At 38.0% G+C, this 13,615-nt stretch overlaps 1 pseudogene; it reads right to left on the reverse strand.

Moving 5' to 3' along the window:
- Positions 1–1,930: 1,930 nt before the first annotated feature.
- Positions 1,931–2,026, reverse strand: LOC131309091 (small nucleolar RNA snoR100; annotated as a pseudogene).
- Positions 2,027–13,615: the final 11,589 nt, after the last annotated feature.

The following is a 13,615-nucleotide window of genomic DNA, read 5'->3' on the forward strand; positions in this document are numbered from 1 at the left end:
AATAGATATAGGGGGCCACTGTTTTAGTGATATTTTGAGAGTAGCCATTTTGTGTATATTGCCAAAGGTTAGGTTTGTCTCCATTCCCTTCCCCGCCCTTACCCCAATGATGGAAGACTACAAGGGTCTTGTTATTGATGTTGTTATTGTTGTGAAAAAGGCTTCGGCCGGTAGGCAAGAGGAATAAAAAGGCAATGTAAGTCCATTGTTGTTAGATCACTTTTGAAACTGACACAATTAAGAAATGGAATCGATAATATTATAGGATGCATCATGCAATGGCTTTCCATCCCTAAGTAGAATATGGATAGGTCTTCCAAGATTGAAAACATACACGTTAGGTAGCATATCCATCACTATACAAATAATCCACGGATACCAAAGGGAAATGCGCCAAGGGCTAATGAAATGTGAAGAGGGAATAATATTAAAATGAGACGGATAAAATAGAAGTAAGCCAGCAACACTATAATACCCTATCCAATACATCATCAAACTTCAATTTCTTTCCAACTTGCGAAATATACTTTTAGAACATAAGTAACAGAGAATCCGATCATCGGCCTCAAATAACAAGATTTACTCACACATTTTGAGACTTGCTGTTAAAAAATGGGTATTTGGTGTACCCATAGCACAGAGAAATATCAAATTTGCAGGTATGGTCCACTTTCCTTCACCCGACAGACGGTGCATGCATCTTCCCTCCCTTCCTCTACTTTTCCCGCTCTCTCTCTCTCTCTTTCCTCTTTCTCTCTCCAAAACAATCCTCAAGGTCGTGGACAGTCAAAACAGCTCTCAAGAACGAACTCACACAGAATCCATAAATGCATAGACCAAGTTGTTCAGATCATCCTATTCCTCCCATCGCCTTTTTTTACTAATGGTACTACCTCAACTCTTTCAACTTTCTTACTTTACTTTTATTGTTTTCTTTTATCTATTTGTTTACTTTCCCCAACGACGACTTCAAAGTTAGGGGAAAGTAAACAAATAGATAAAAAAAAAAAAAACAATAAAAGGAAAGTAAGAAAGTTGGAAGAGTTGAGGTAGTATGCTTAGTAAGAAAAGACGATGGGAGGAATAGAATGATTTGAACAACTTGGTCTATGCATTTGTGGATTCTGTTAGAGTTCATTCTTGAGAGCTGTTTTGATTGTCCACGACCTTGAGAATTGTTTTGGAGAGAGAGAGAGAGAGAGAGCGCGGGAAAAGTAGAGGAAGAGAGGGAAGATGCATGCACCGTCTGTCGGGTGAAGGAAAATGGACCATACGTTCTAATTGGATATTTCTCTGTGCTATAGGTACACCAAATACCCATTTTTTAACTGTAAGCCTCAAAATGTGTGTGTAAATCTTGTTATTTGAAGCCGATGATCGGATTCTCTGTTACTTATGTCCTAAAAGTATTTCGTGTTCTAAAAGTATTTCGCAAGTTGGAAAGAAATGGAAGTTTGATGTATTGGATGGGGTATTATTGTATTGCTGGCTTACTTCTGTTTTATCCATCTCGTTCCGATATTATTCCTTATTCACATTTCATTAGCCCTTGGCGCATTTCCCTTTGGGATCCTTGGACTATTTGTATAGTGATGGATATGCTACCTAATGTGTATGTTTTTAATATTGGAAGACCTATCCATATTCTACTTAGGGATGGAAAGCCATTGCGAGACGCATCCTATAATATTATAGATTCCATTTTTTATTTGTGTAAGTTTCGAAAGTGATCCAACAACAATGGACTTACATTGCCTTTTTATTCCTTTCGCCTACCGGCCGGAGCCTTTTCACAACAATAACAGGACCCATGTAGTCCTCAATCATTGGGGGTATGGGCGGAGAAGGATTGGAGACAGACCTAGCCTTTGGCAATATGCACAAAGTGGCTGCTCTCAGAATACCACTGAAACAGTGGCCCCCTATATCTATTTTGTTATAGAACTGTGCCCCCAAATCAAAGCCAAATGGCATCAGAAAAGACAGGTCTAGAAACCCAATTCAATTTATGTGCATATTACTATGGGTGGGCACAGGGTGGGGCGGGTTTACACCAAACCCGTCAACCAACCTGACTACATCGGGTAGAGTTTTTGAGAACCCGCCACCAAACCGATGTCCTGTGAAAACCATCCGGAAAATCGAGTATTTTGGTCGGGTTGGGTCGAGGCCGTCGGGCTGGGCCAAACGAATCTCAGAAGACAGAAGACTAAGAACAAATTAAAACTCAATCTTGGCCAAACACAACAGAAAAAATCCCAAAAAGTGCAAAACCCAAAAAAAATTGAGAGAGAGATGATGGAAGGGGAGGCTCACGGTGGAGGCGATGCCACAACGGTGTGCCTTTCGTTTGGAACGGAATGGAGGCTCACCGTGGATGGCCGGAGTCGGAGGCTCAAATCTAAAGAGAGAGAGATAGGTCGTGGACGCGACGGTGGTGTGACTGAGGCTCACAGGGGAATTGGACGTGAGGGATTTTGCGGCTGAAGTATGGGTTTACTCCAGATCTGAAAAATGGTTGGGTTGGGTTGGACCTAACGGGTCAGAATGCAGAATAACCCGAACCGAAATCAATTTTTTAATGAAAATCAACCCGCACCTAAAGGTTATCATCAGGCAATTGATACAGTTGATGCAAAAAATCAACCCATACTTAAGGGTCATCATCAGTTTTTTAATAAGATAACAAATTATCACGATATTGAATAAAATGTTTTATAACATCTCTTTTAGCAATTGATGCAGAAAAGCCAGCATATGGGGGATTTAAACCTCTTTGTACCATTCCGGTAAAATCATGATTTTCAACAAAAGTAAAAGGAAATTCCGCTTTAACCATGTAATCTACAACTTCCCGATGAGCAACTGACTGATCAAAATTAAAACATGCCATCGTTCCTTCAGTATCTTTACCTAATTGCATTTGAGTTCTAATGTAATACCCGCTTCGGATATTTCAGTATTTCAATTACTTTTAATTGAACTATGTGTTTTAGGGGTTTAAATCGTAAACAATAGAACTTGCGAGGGTCCTGTGTGTGATTTGTGATTGGAGTATAATTTAGGACGTGGTTCCGCTTGCATGTGATAAATTTCCTTGTGCCCTTATATAGCAAAATATCCTGGGGATATTTATCTTTCTTCATACGTATCTTGTTTCTACGTAGAGAGAGAGAGAGAGAGGCGGCACAGAAGAGAGAGAGAGAGAGAGAGAGAGAGAGAGAGAGAGAGAGACGGTAGAAGAGAAGGAAGATGAGGCCAGAGACTCTGGTTTGTTCTTTACAAAATTATTCAAGGTACCTAGAAAGCTTTTAAAATTCTGGTATTTTTATTGAAGGTTCATTAGTGTGTCTATTGTATTATATTAAATTTTCAGAATTTTTTGAGAAGTGTAGAAAAAGATAAAAATCATAAATCTAACTATAGTTAGGATCCTATTTTTTAGTAGACAGCTTACAGAGTTGCGTCTTTTATCAATTTTTTTATAGTTAAGAGATCCTCCTGATTATGGATTTTTATGAGTCTGAAAAATTGATAAGTTGGTGATGTTTTGGCGTTGGAATTACTAAAAAGTATTAAGTATTCAATTTTTAATGAATTTTTGAACACAGACTATTCTGCTGGAAATTGTGTTTCGCTGCACAGAATTTCTGAGTTTGGAGGTGATTTTGACTAGGTTTCTTTATTGTGAAAAATTTGTGAAAAATCAGGGATGAATGTTGGTGTGTGGTAATGGTGTGTACTAAATTTAGGGTTTATTAGATGCATATTCTAAATTTGACGGATTTTACAAGTTGGTGTATCCCTGCTGAGTTTTGTATTTGCTACACTGACACATTTTGGGAAAATGATCATATCTTTTAGCTCGGGTATCGGATTAGTGCACGGGTTGTTGATTCTGAAACTAGACTCGTATGTCTTTTGAAATATGTGAAGGTTGTAGCTTAGTTTGTACTAGGTTAAATCAGTTTTTGATTTGAAGTTGATAGACGTGCAGAATCTGTGATTTTGGACAGATTTTTGTGTAACTTTGGACGAGCTTAACTTTGTCGTTTGGACTCCGTTTTTAACAAATTTTATATCAAAATTCATATATCGGAGGTGTATTTTCTAATGGTGGTGGTTTTATGATCTGATTTTAAACTTATAAGAAGTTATAGACAGAATACGACAGGCTGGTTGTAGATTTCAGACCAAATGTAGAGGTGATGTGGTGTTGGAGTGTTACGCTTGTTTAGGGACACTTATAAAACTTTAAGATGGACATGCTTGTATGCATTAAGCATCGTTAATCTATTGTTAGTGTTATAGATTATTTTAAGGAGTTGGTGGTAACGTTTAAGCGTTCAATAAACTGATATGGTTAGCTTGTGACTAGGTAACAAGCTAGTCAATTGGGGAGGTTCCGAAATCGTAAGTTTGGCGTACCTCGGTCGATACAAAGGTGAGTGTGTTTGATATGATTTTTCTCCATATAATACTATTGTGGTGGTGGATGTATATCTTGCTAATCGTTGTTAACTTTTAATATGGTTATCCTTATTGAGATATTGTTGTAGTAGTGAGTATATATTATGCCACTATTGTTTAGCTTTGATGTTGTGAATGTATGCGTATGAGGCATACCATGTCGTAAGCCATATCGTTCAATGGACGACGGTTGGGAGCATGGTGTGTGGGACACGATATTTGGTTGTGCTATGCATGTTTGATGAAAATACATGCTGATGGGTGTTGATTAAACCGTCGAAAGTTAACGTGTGGCATACCATGTAGTATGCCATGCCGGCTAATTGTCGGTGGATGGGAGCATGGTATGTGGGACTGATAAGCACCCAATAATGCATATTCTTGGTGCTTAAGTGCTCTAGTATGTTGTGTTTGTACATATATGTTGTCGTTTTTATGCGATATTGCACGTAAGGTAGGTTTTTGTGTATTTCAGGTAATTCGTATAAATAAGGCGCGTTTGAACACCATGGACATGCCTCGAGGGAGTCCGATCTTCCAAGACCAAGTGGCGAAGTGCCACCGTTCTCTAATGAGCAAGATACGAAGCATCGGGTAAAGTTCGGAAGCGTCGAGTGCCAAGTTTTGAAGCTAGAGGCCATTTCTGCAGTTAACAAGGTTGTATCCATACAATCGTTTTGGTTGTATCAATACAGTGGCCTTATCTTTTGGACAGCTTCCAGCGTATCCATACACCGTTTTGGTTGTATCCATACAGCTCCTCTACGGAGAATTCCCAACACAGGCTTAACATCTCAGTATCCATACAACCGTTTTGGTTGTATGGATACAGATTGCTTACTGACAAATTTTCACAGTTTTTCAACCTTCCATATTTGGAAACTTGCTATTTGTAGTAACCTTTTAAGATATTTTAAGAGAGGAAGTTAGTTTTTGTATAAATATCCCTCTCCTCTCTCCTAGGAAATGGTAGTTAGCTTAGGGTAGTCTTTTTTCATTGTTGTTGCTCAAGTTTTCAAACTTATTTTCCTTAGAACTCAAGTAAGTATTTGGTTTCGTTTAATTTGTCGTATATTAATGTTGTAGCTACGGACTAGATTCTTCTTCAAATTAAGTTTATTTTCGGTTCTATCGGTTAAACATGTTTTCCAATTCTAGCATGCTTTCTAGTCTTTTCCTTATGTGTGATTAGTCGATTAGGCTTGGCACCGGGGTGATTAATGCTTCATGACTTAAAAATTAATCTTGCTTTTCTCAATCTTAGAACTTGAGGTTTGGTTTGTAAATGTGTGTGGTTCACCTTTTATGTAACAAAACTAGTCGATATTAACCTCCGGTGATCATATGCTCGCTCATATGATTCCGTGAGCTATGTCTCGACTCGTGTTTGCTAGAAGAACCCAAGAACTTGCTCGCTTTCCAAATCTTGCTTCTAGTTCTTGACCTTGATATTTAGTTTGAATGCAAGTCTTGGCGTTGTTAATCTCCGGTGATCATGTGCTAGCTCACATGGTTCCGAGAGCGATGTCACGCCTTGTGTTAAGCTTGTTGTTCAAATTCTATATCAAGTCTAACCATTTTCATAGCTAAATCTTCCGGTTGATAGCCTATGCAGTGCGATTCAATCGTGTTTTCGTTGAGAATTGTTAGATGGCTTAAGTTACGGACGTTAGAAACTCCATTGCCTTGCCGCCTTTAATTCTTAGTCCGAACTCATTTTATAGTCTTTTTCATAAGGGTATTTCTCACATTTCAAAGGAAAACTAAAAGTTGGCCGTCTAAACGCCGCAAACCCTTACATCTAATCCAAACAAGCTATAATCGAACTCCCTGTGGATCGACTCGGACTTCCTCACTATACTATGCAAATCTTTAGTTGTAGTCCGGTTAATAAAAAATTGAATTTGACGGCCGTTTAGTAAACTTCAACGACTACCGAATTGGGTTTAATCAGGGACACCTTATCTTGGGTTCATGGGATATGGCAGACGTGCCACTGCATGTGATGTGATTACATTCATATTATTGTGCATTGATCATTATTGCTCAGTTGGGTGGATATGTTGGTTATAACTGTTATATACATTCAAGTATTTCAGTTACATTGGTGGTGTGTATTCATGTTGATATTCCTTCAGGTATTGTGGTATTATGTTGAGCATTTCTATATCTCACACACTTTGGCTTTCCTTTTTGGTTTGCCATGTAGTAGGTTGCTTAGAGTTGGTCCACTACCGGTCGTCGTGTTGACGCGTTTTGCTAGGGTCAGGTGGAATTTTGGTTACGTTGTTGTGGAGTGCCTTAGTTGGTACATAACTTAATTTGTAAGGAGTTGCAGCTAAGGATAGTTAAAGTTTGTAAATTGTATATGTCGTAATTAAGTTTGGTCGATGGCTAGTGTTCTATTTGAGGTTAGCCTTGGACGTTGTGTATAGTCGAGTTTGTTGTAGGTGGTTGATGAAGAAGTTGGTTTATTCAAGTTGTAAGTAAGTCGTCGGTGGATATGTTGAAGTATAGAATTTTTAAAGTACTATAATGCAGATGTTGTTTTTTGGTTGTGCGATATTATGATTGGTTGGTCAATACGTTGACTCATTTTTTTATGTTATGTTAAGGTGTTAAGTCTTCCGCTGGGTGTTTATTTCTGTCAGGTTATGAGGTATGGTTTGGTCTTTTGTGTGGAATGTCACGTGGTCGCGTCGACTCGGGCCCACTTTGGGTGCCGTTTGCGGGGCGGGATGTGACGTGACATCTAATGTCTACTTGATTTCCACGTCTTTTTAAACAAGATTAATGGTGTATTTTCAAATGACTAGTTCCATCGTTTGAACTACCAGCAAGCAAATCACTACATAAATAATGTATGGCTTTGTCAAAGGTAACACCATCAACAACTTTTTCACGTTCAAAAACTTTCACACAACAAATTTATTTTTAGATTCTTTAGGATTTGCAGAAGATGAACTGGGTAGAGTAGAAAAACTGGGAGATGTCGGTGATCCTATAGATTCAAGTTCATTTATCTCATTTTCTTCCTCTATGTTTATATGAAATTGATGATCAACCATACTAAATAAAAAAAACTAAATAACAATTAATAAGTACGAAAATGCAAATACAAATTAAAAAAAAGAAAATCCGTTACAAATCCGGAGAGAACAGTAGAAATTTCGATGCTTGAGAGTTGAGTGCTTGAGAGACTTGAATCTGGCGGTTCAGAGCGGGCTTGTGGTGGATGAGGAGGAGGAGAAGGACCAGAGGACATCGCTCTCGTCTCGTCGAGCTCGAAAAGGGTGGGGTTGGGATCGGGTTGTTCGCGTATGGTTTTGGATCGGACTGTGAGAAACTGGGAGGAAGAGGAGATGAAGTGATGAACACAGACTATTCAGCAATATTTATATCTAACGGCTGTGTGGATAGGGGAGAAGCTCCCGGATTTGTGAGGCCCCCTGATTACCAATTCTCCTCCTCGCCATATCCGGTGTTTGGAAGAGAAAATGGACACCTGATTTGAAAGGGGGATTTGTTACTGTTGGGATTACAAATTAGGAGGAAGATGGATTTGCCAAGAACTGGGTTTCCCCTATCGTTGCTATATCCGAGTTCCCATTTGATTGTTCTGCCCTCCCCTTTTCTCTTCCATCACCAACGGTTAAAGCCTCTCTCTCGCCAATCACATATTGATGTATGCGTATAATATATAGATACACCTACATGGCACACATACTTGCACGCAGAGAGAGGTTGAGAGAGATACAGAAGAGGATAGATAGTAGAGAGAGAGAGAGACATACCGAACTGATCGTAGCAAGAGGCTTTAATGGCTGGAAAGAGGCAGCAGCAGACAGAGAAGACGATCGAGGGCTGCACAGGCGGCGTGGGTGAATGGTGGGCGTGGGGAAAGTGGGGTTTTTGGAAAGAGGAAATGGGAATGGGAAGAGGTAGTGGTGGCCTAGTGGGTGGGGTTTTTTTTAACTTTTTCAAAAAATAATAATTTTTTTAATACAAAACATGTTTAGTATTTGCATTCTACTAAAATGAAAGTATTTTCCTAAAATTGATGATAAATATCAATTTTTTGTAACTAATATGAAATAATCGAATTTTGAGCATTAAAAAATCAAAGTGGGGGCAATTCAGTCATTCAATATGTAATCCCATCATATCCATCTTCCATAGCCTTCTTCTTAAAAAATCATCCAAACACCTTGTTACAAATCCTCCCTTCTTGTGAGGTGGTGTCACCATTCTTAACATATCATCCATCATTACATATCCACCCTTAAATTAACTCTCATTGCAAATCCACCAAAAATCAAATCCTTCATTCAAACGTGCCATTAGGGTTTGAGAATTGATTTGATCATGTGTGTCTGCAACCTAAGTTGATCTGTGTGTTCGTTAAACATGGGCCTTTGATCTCTACAAAAGAGTCGTTTTAAGTTGACAACAGGTAGAAACTTGCTGTGTTTGGATGAGTTTTTTAAGCAATTTTTTATGAGAGTATGATTGGAAGTAGGGGTAATGAGTGGAGATAGATAGAGAGAGAAATGAGAATAATGAGTGGAAATAGGGATAATGAGTGAAGAGTAATGATTGGAAGTAGGGATAATGAGTGTTTTTTGAGTTGAGAAAAAATTTTCAAATCTTGATTCAAACAAGGCAAACGAACAGAAAAAGAAGAAGAAGAAGAGGGTTTTGTGGGATTTCGAGCTAATGGACAGGCTGTCAGGCGGGTATTTTGGGTGGGCCTCGCGGGCGAGTCAAGCAAAAATATCTTGGCCCAAGCCCGCCTATTGAAAATTACGAGCTCGGGTCGGGTAAAAGGCCAGCGGGACGGGCGGGTCGCGAGCCTTCGGGCTAAATGATGACCCTTACTCGTACCCGACTGAAGTACTTGTTCAGAGCCGCCTGAAATCCTTCGGGTCGGGCAGACCCGTGGGTTTTCGGGTATTTTGCTCACTCCTAACACATGTACACACCATACACATTTCGTGAGATCCGCGTCACGGTATCACGCAAATGATTGTAGCCATTCAATTTTTCAAAACATTATTTTAAGGGTCTCCGTAAAAAAATCAGCTCAATTTGATATTGATAAGAGCTTGATCGAATCTTTACTCAATTTTCTATCAACAAATTGGACGTAGAATTGATCAAGCTAATTTTTTACAAAGATCATTAAGAAAGTATTTTAAACAAATAGAACGATTCCGATCATTTGTATGAAATCCAAAAATGCATCTCACAGAACATGATGTACATTTGCTGTACAACAAGTAGTGTACCCAATGGGAAAATTAAGTAGGAGGACATAATATAAGGGTTTATGCTATAATAAAGACATAAATATTTTTCCATGAAGTCTAAAGGACATTCTACACAGGATTTACATAAAACCACTCCTACGGTTGACCGGCGTTGACTAAGGTTTACCGGCTTTGAAAGTGCCTAAAACCTTAGGGTATCTTATATATGAAAGTGCCTAAAACCCTATGGTATCCTATGAAAGTGCCTAAACTGCTAAAATCCTTTAACAGAAAAGTGCACCCTAAAACCCTATGAAAATGCCTAAAACCCTAAGATATCCTATGAAAGTGCTTAAAATCCCAGGGTACCCTTGAAAGTGCAATAAGATCGAAAAACACGAAAAAGACATATTTTGTGTTAGTCAAACAATGTCATTGTCTCATTTAAGACAATTTAAATGAAAAAAGATATTTTTTGTGTTAGCCAAACAAAATCCTTGTCACAATAATGGCAATTTTGTCTTTTAACGGACGCTAGACTCTAAAATATTTTTATTAATAGACTCTACATAGCACAATAACTTAGGCTGGACTAAAGCTCCTATGATGTTGTTTCATTTGGACTTTAGACTAATATGCTAAAGTGAATTTTTTTTTTGTTTTAGGATTTGGCGGATATAAGAGTATTACCTAACTGGACCAAGTGGGTTTTCCCAATTGAAAATTATGAAATGATTCACACCCTATTGATGATTGTTTTTTTTTTTTTTTTGTCTTTTAGTGGGTGAAATTATATAAAACTTATATATAAAGAGTATGCCTCAAATAATAAAATTTTAAATAACATTACCTTCCAAAAGAAAGAGAAAAAATAAGTTCCATCATCAAATTGAGATTGTATATATCGAATTACTTCTAAAAATTAGAAATTTAAAGATGGCTAGTGTTTACAAAATCAACAATTTGAGGTTAGAAATTTTATTTTATTTATTCTCTCATAAATTCGAGTTTTCATTGTGTATACAATCTTCTTTCTTATTCTTCCTTTGAAGAATTTACTTTTTTTCTAAAAAGCAATCAAGATACTATTGTATTTTCTAATCTTCAATTTCTGGTGAAATGTACATAAATTATGGAGCAACGTAAGATCAATCAAGCAAGCAAGGCAATGATATAATATGATATGGTATGATACTTAACCATTTTGAGATAAACATAATTACGGTGGCAAACCTTGCTTCGAATATAAAATAGATGAGAAAATTGTAGTAACATAAAATACCTATATTATTTTATTTTCTTTGTGAAATTTAGAAAGTAAAAAAGCAAGTGAATATGTATGTCGTAGAGTTAGCCCTCCAAATAATATGCAGATAATTCCATTTCCTTTTCCTTCGGTTGTCCGGACACGAAATCTTATTTGTTCAATTAATTTTTACCTTTTCTACTTGTTCCTTTTTTTCTTTTTCCTTTCCTTCTTGAATGTTAACCATTTGCGTTTCTTGATCGAACAATAAATAATCAATCAAAACCAATTCTCTCATAAATTCAAGTTTTTATTCTGTATATATCCTACTTTTTATCCCCTAACTCTCAAGAATTACCTTCCAATGGTATACCAAACAGTAACTGAAAAATTAAAGCCATGCCTTAACCTTGAATTTTGTGAGGAAAAAACAAAAAAAGGAGAAACGAAGAGAATATTTTTGGCAAATATATTAGCATCTAAGTGCAACTGGTGTATATTGAGAGAGTTCTCAAAGGTGTTAACCAAAAAAAACACAAAAAAAGAGAGTTCTCAAAGGCCAGTGGACTTGTGATATGACCTACGTTTGGCCCATGAAGATTCCTTTGATCTTTCTATGGGCCTGGCCTGGAACTCGGGCTACTAGCAAGTCATCCTAGAATATCAGATTCTACCGATCTTTTTAGCCCATGAATCTTTGCTTGTTGCTTCGCAGAGCTTAACAACTTCGCACAATTTGGGATCGGGAATTTGATAGAGGGAGAGAGAGAGAGAACGGCAATGGCAACGGCAGTAGAAGAAAAAGAAGAAGAGAACGGCTACGACACACTCCCTCTCTCCGATCCCTGTTGAATGTCACCACCTAGTTAGTCCTCCCTCTCTCCGATCTATTGTTCTTTTTCTTCATGTTCTATTGTTCTTTTTCTTCCTGTTCTTGTTTCGCTGTTCATCGTCAAAAACCCAAGTAGGTTGGGGGTTGGGGGAGGGGGATAAGGAGGGGTAAAATCGTCCAATTTCCCGGGGATTGGGGGATAACTTAATAACACCTCAAAACCCATCCGAAAATAATCCCCCGGAAGCCCTCTTCGCCGGTCTAAGAGAAGGGGGGATAACTAAAACCCTTCCAAATTTTTGGTTCCCAAACCAAGGATAAAACCTGGCCCACGGTATTAGGGCATCCGCATTAGCCTCTCTACATTTTGGAACAAATAACCTTTTAAAAATCCACTTTATTACTTTAGCTACTCACTTTTAAAATATCTACTGCATCAGACCCTTTATATTAAAACTATCCTATTAAAAATATTGCTTCTTTATTATTACAAAAAAAGAAGAAGAGAGGCAGCGAACAAATAAAAGAACGGAAGGTAGGGACAACATCATAACAAAATAGTAAAATATATGTAACTTGTAAACAGTGGCTCGTGTAAAGCTGTGAGCAACTGTAGCAAAAATGAAAATTTGTAAAGTAACGATGATGTAAGCGAGTTTGATGTTGCTGAGTTTTCAGTATTTTTCTCATTAAAGTAGCGCACAGGGGTTTTTGCCTCCCCTGATGTGGATGCTCTTAGAGGGGGTGAAAAATGATAGTGATGGTCAGCTGGGTCACAAGTCTACACAAGGTTTCAAAAGGAAAATTAGTCGTTCGAACAGTGATGCCTCGTTTTGTATGTCTTAAAGGCTCAACAACAATTCCAGAAATATATTTCTGGAATTTTCTTTGATTTTTGGTCAAGAAGTTACAAAATAGACCATGATAAAAGAGAAGTCAACTAAAGTGAAATGATGATCAAATGACAGTCAAAATTTGTCGACCCCAAGTCCATGGTCATCCAATGTAAAACCGACGGTGTCATTTTGCCTAGTCATCCAAAGGATACTGGTTGAGTGAAGGGAACGAAGGTCATGCTGGAATTTCACACTTTCGCAATGAATGAGAAGCCAAATGCAGAATTTGTTCGGGACGCTTAACCATCTACCAAAAAATGTCTCGGGGGTTTTTCCCAGAAACGTCGAAGATAGTGCAAATAATGCCTTAGATTGTGAACAAGTGTTCAAGCAGAAGCCAAGAAGTGATGCTCAATCCATCATGCTACATGCAGTTCCAAAAACAAAAAATTCCAACATGCTACATGGGATAAATACTACTCCGTAATAGTATGGGCTGAAAGCGCATGCAAAGCAATTTATTCTGAAATAGTAAATCGATGGTTCGATATTCGACTCTGCATCTTTAAGTAGAGTCTGGCGTCTATTCCCCGAGTCTGGGACCTGTAAAGCAACACAACTCCAATTCCAGGCTACAACCCAGTCACCAAAACTGAGACAACAGATCTACAGTTCTCTATCAAAACTCATCTGCCAACTTGTGTGTGATGCGTTCCGAACAATGATGAAGATGTTTTGTCAACATATTATGTACCACATCTGGATCTACAATCCCTAGTTTAGAGAGTCAAAGGTCACCATAACATATTTTTGTGAAAGTTTACTTCTCTTCAATAAGAGACACCCTAAAATGAATCAAGAACGTGGTTTTATGATGTAAACGAAACCTCTTCATGGAAGTGTAGGACTACTTGAGTCCGAATGACAACCTGCCATTCATTCCCAATACTGAATAGAAAATCTTTACGAAAATTTGCAACGG

The sequence above is a fragment of the Rhododendron vialii genome, chromosome 11a, assembly GCF_030253575.1.
Source record: "Rhododendron vialii isolate Sample 1 chromosome 11a, ASM3025357v1".
Taxonomy (NCBI): domain Eukaryota; kingdom Viridiplantae; phylum Streptophyta; class Magnoliopsida; order Ericales; family Ericaceae; genus Rhododendron; species Rhododendron vialii.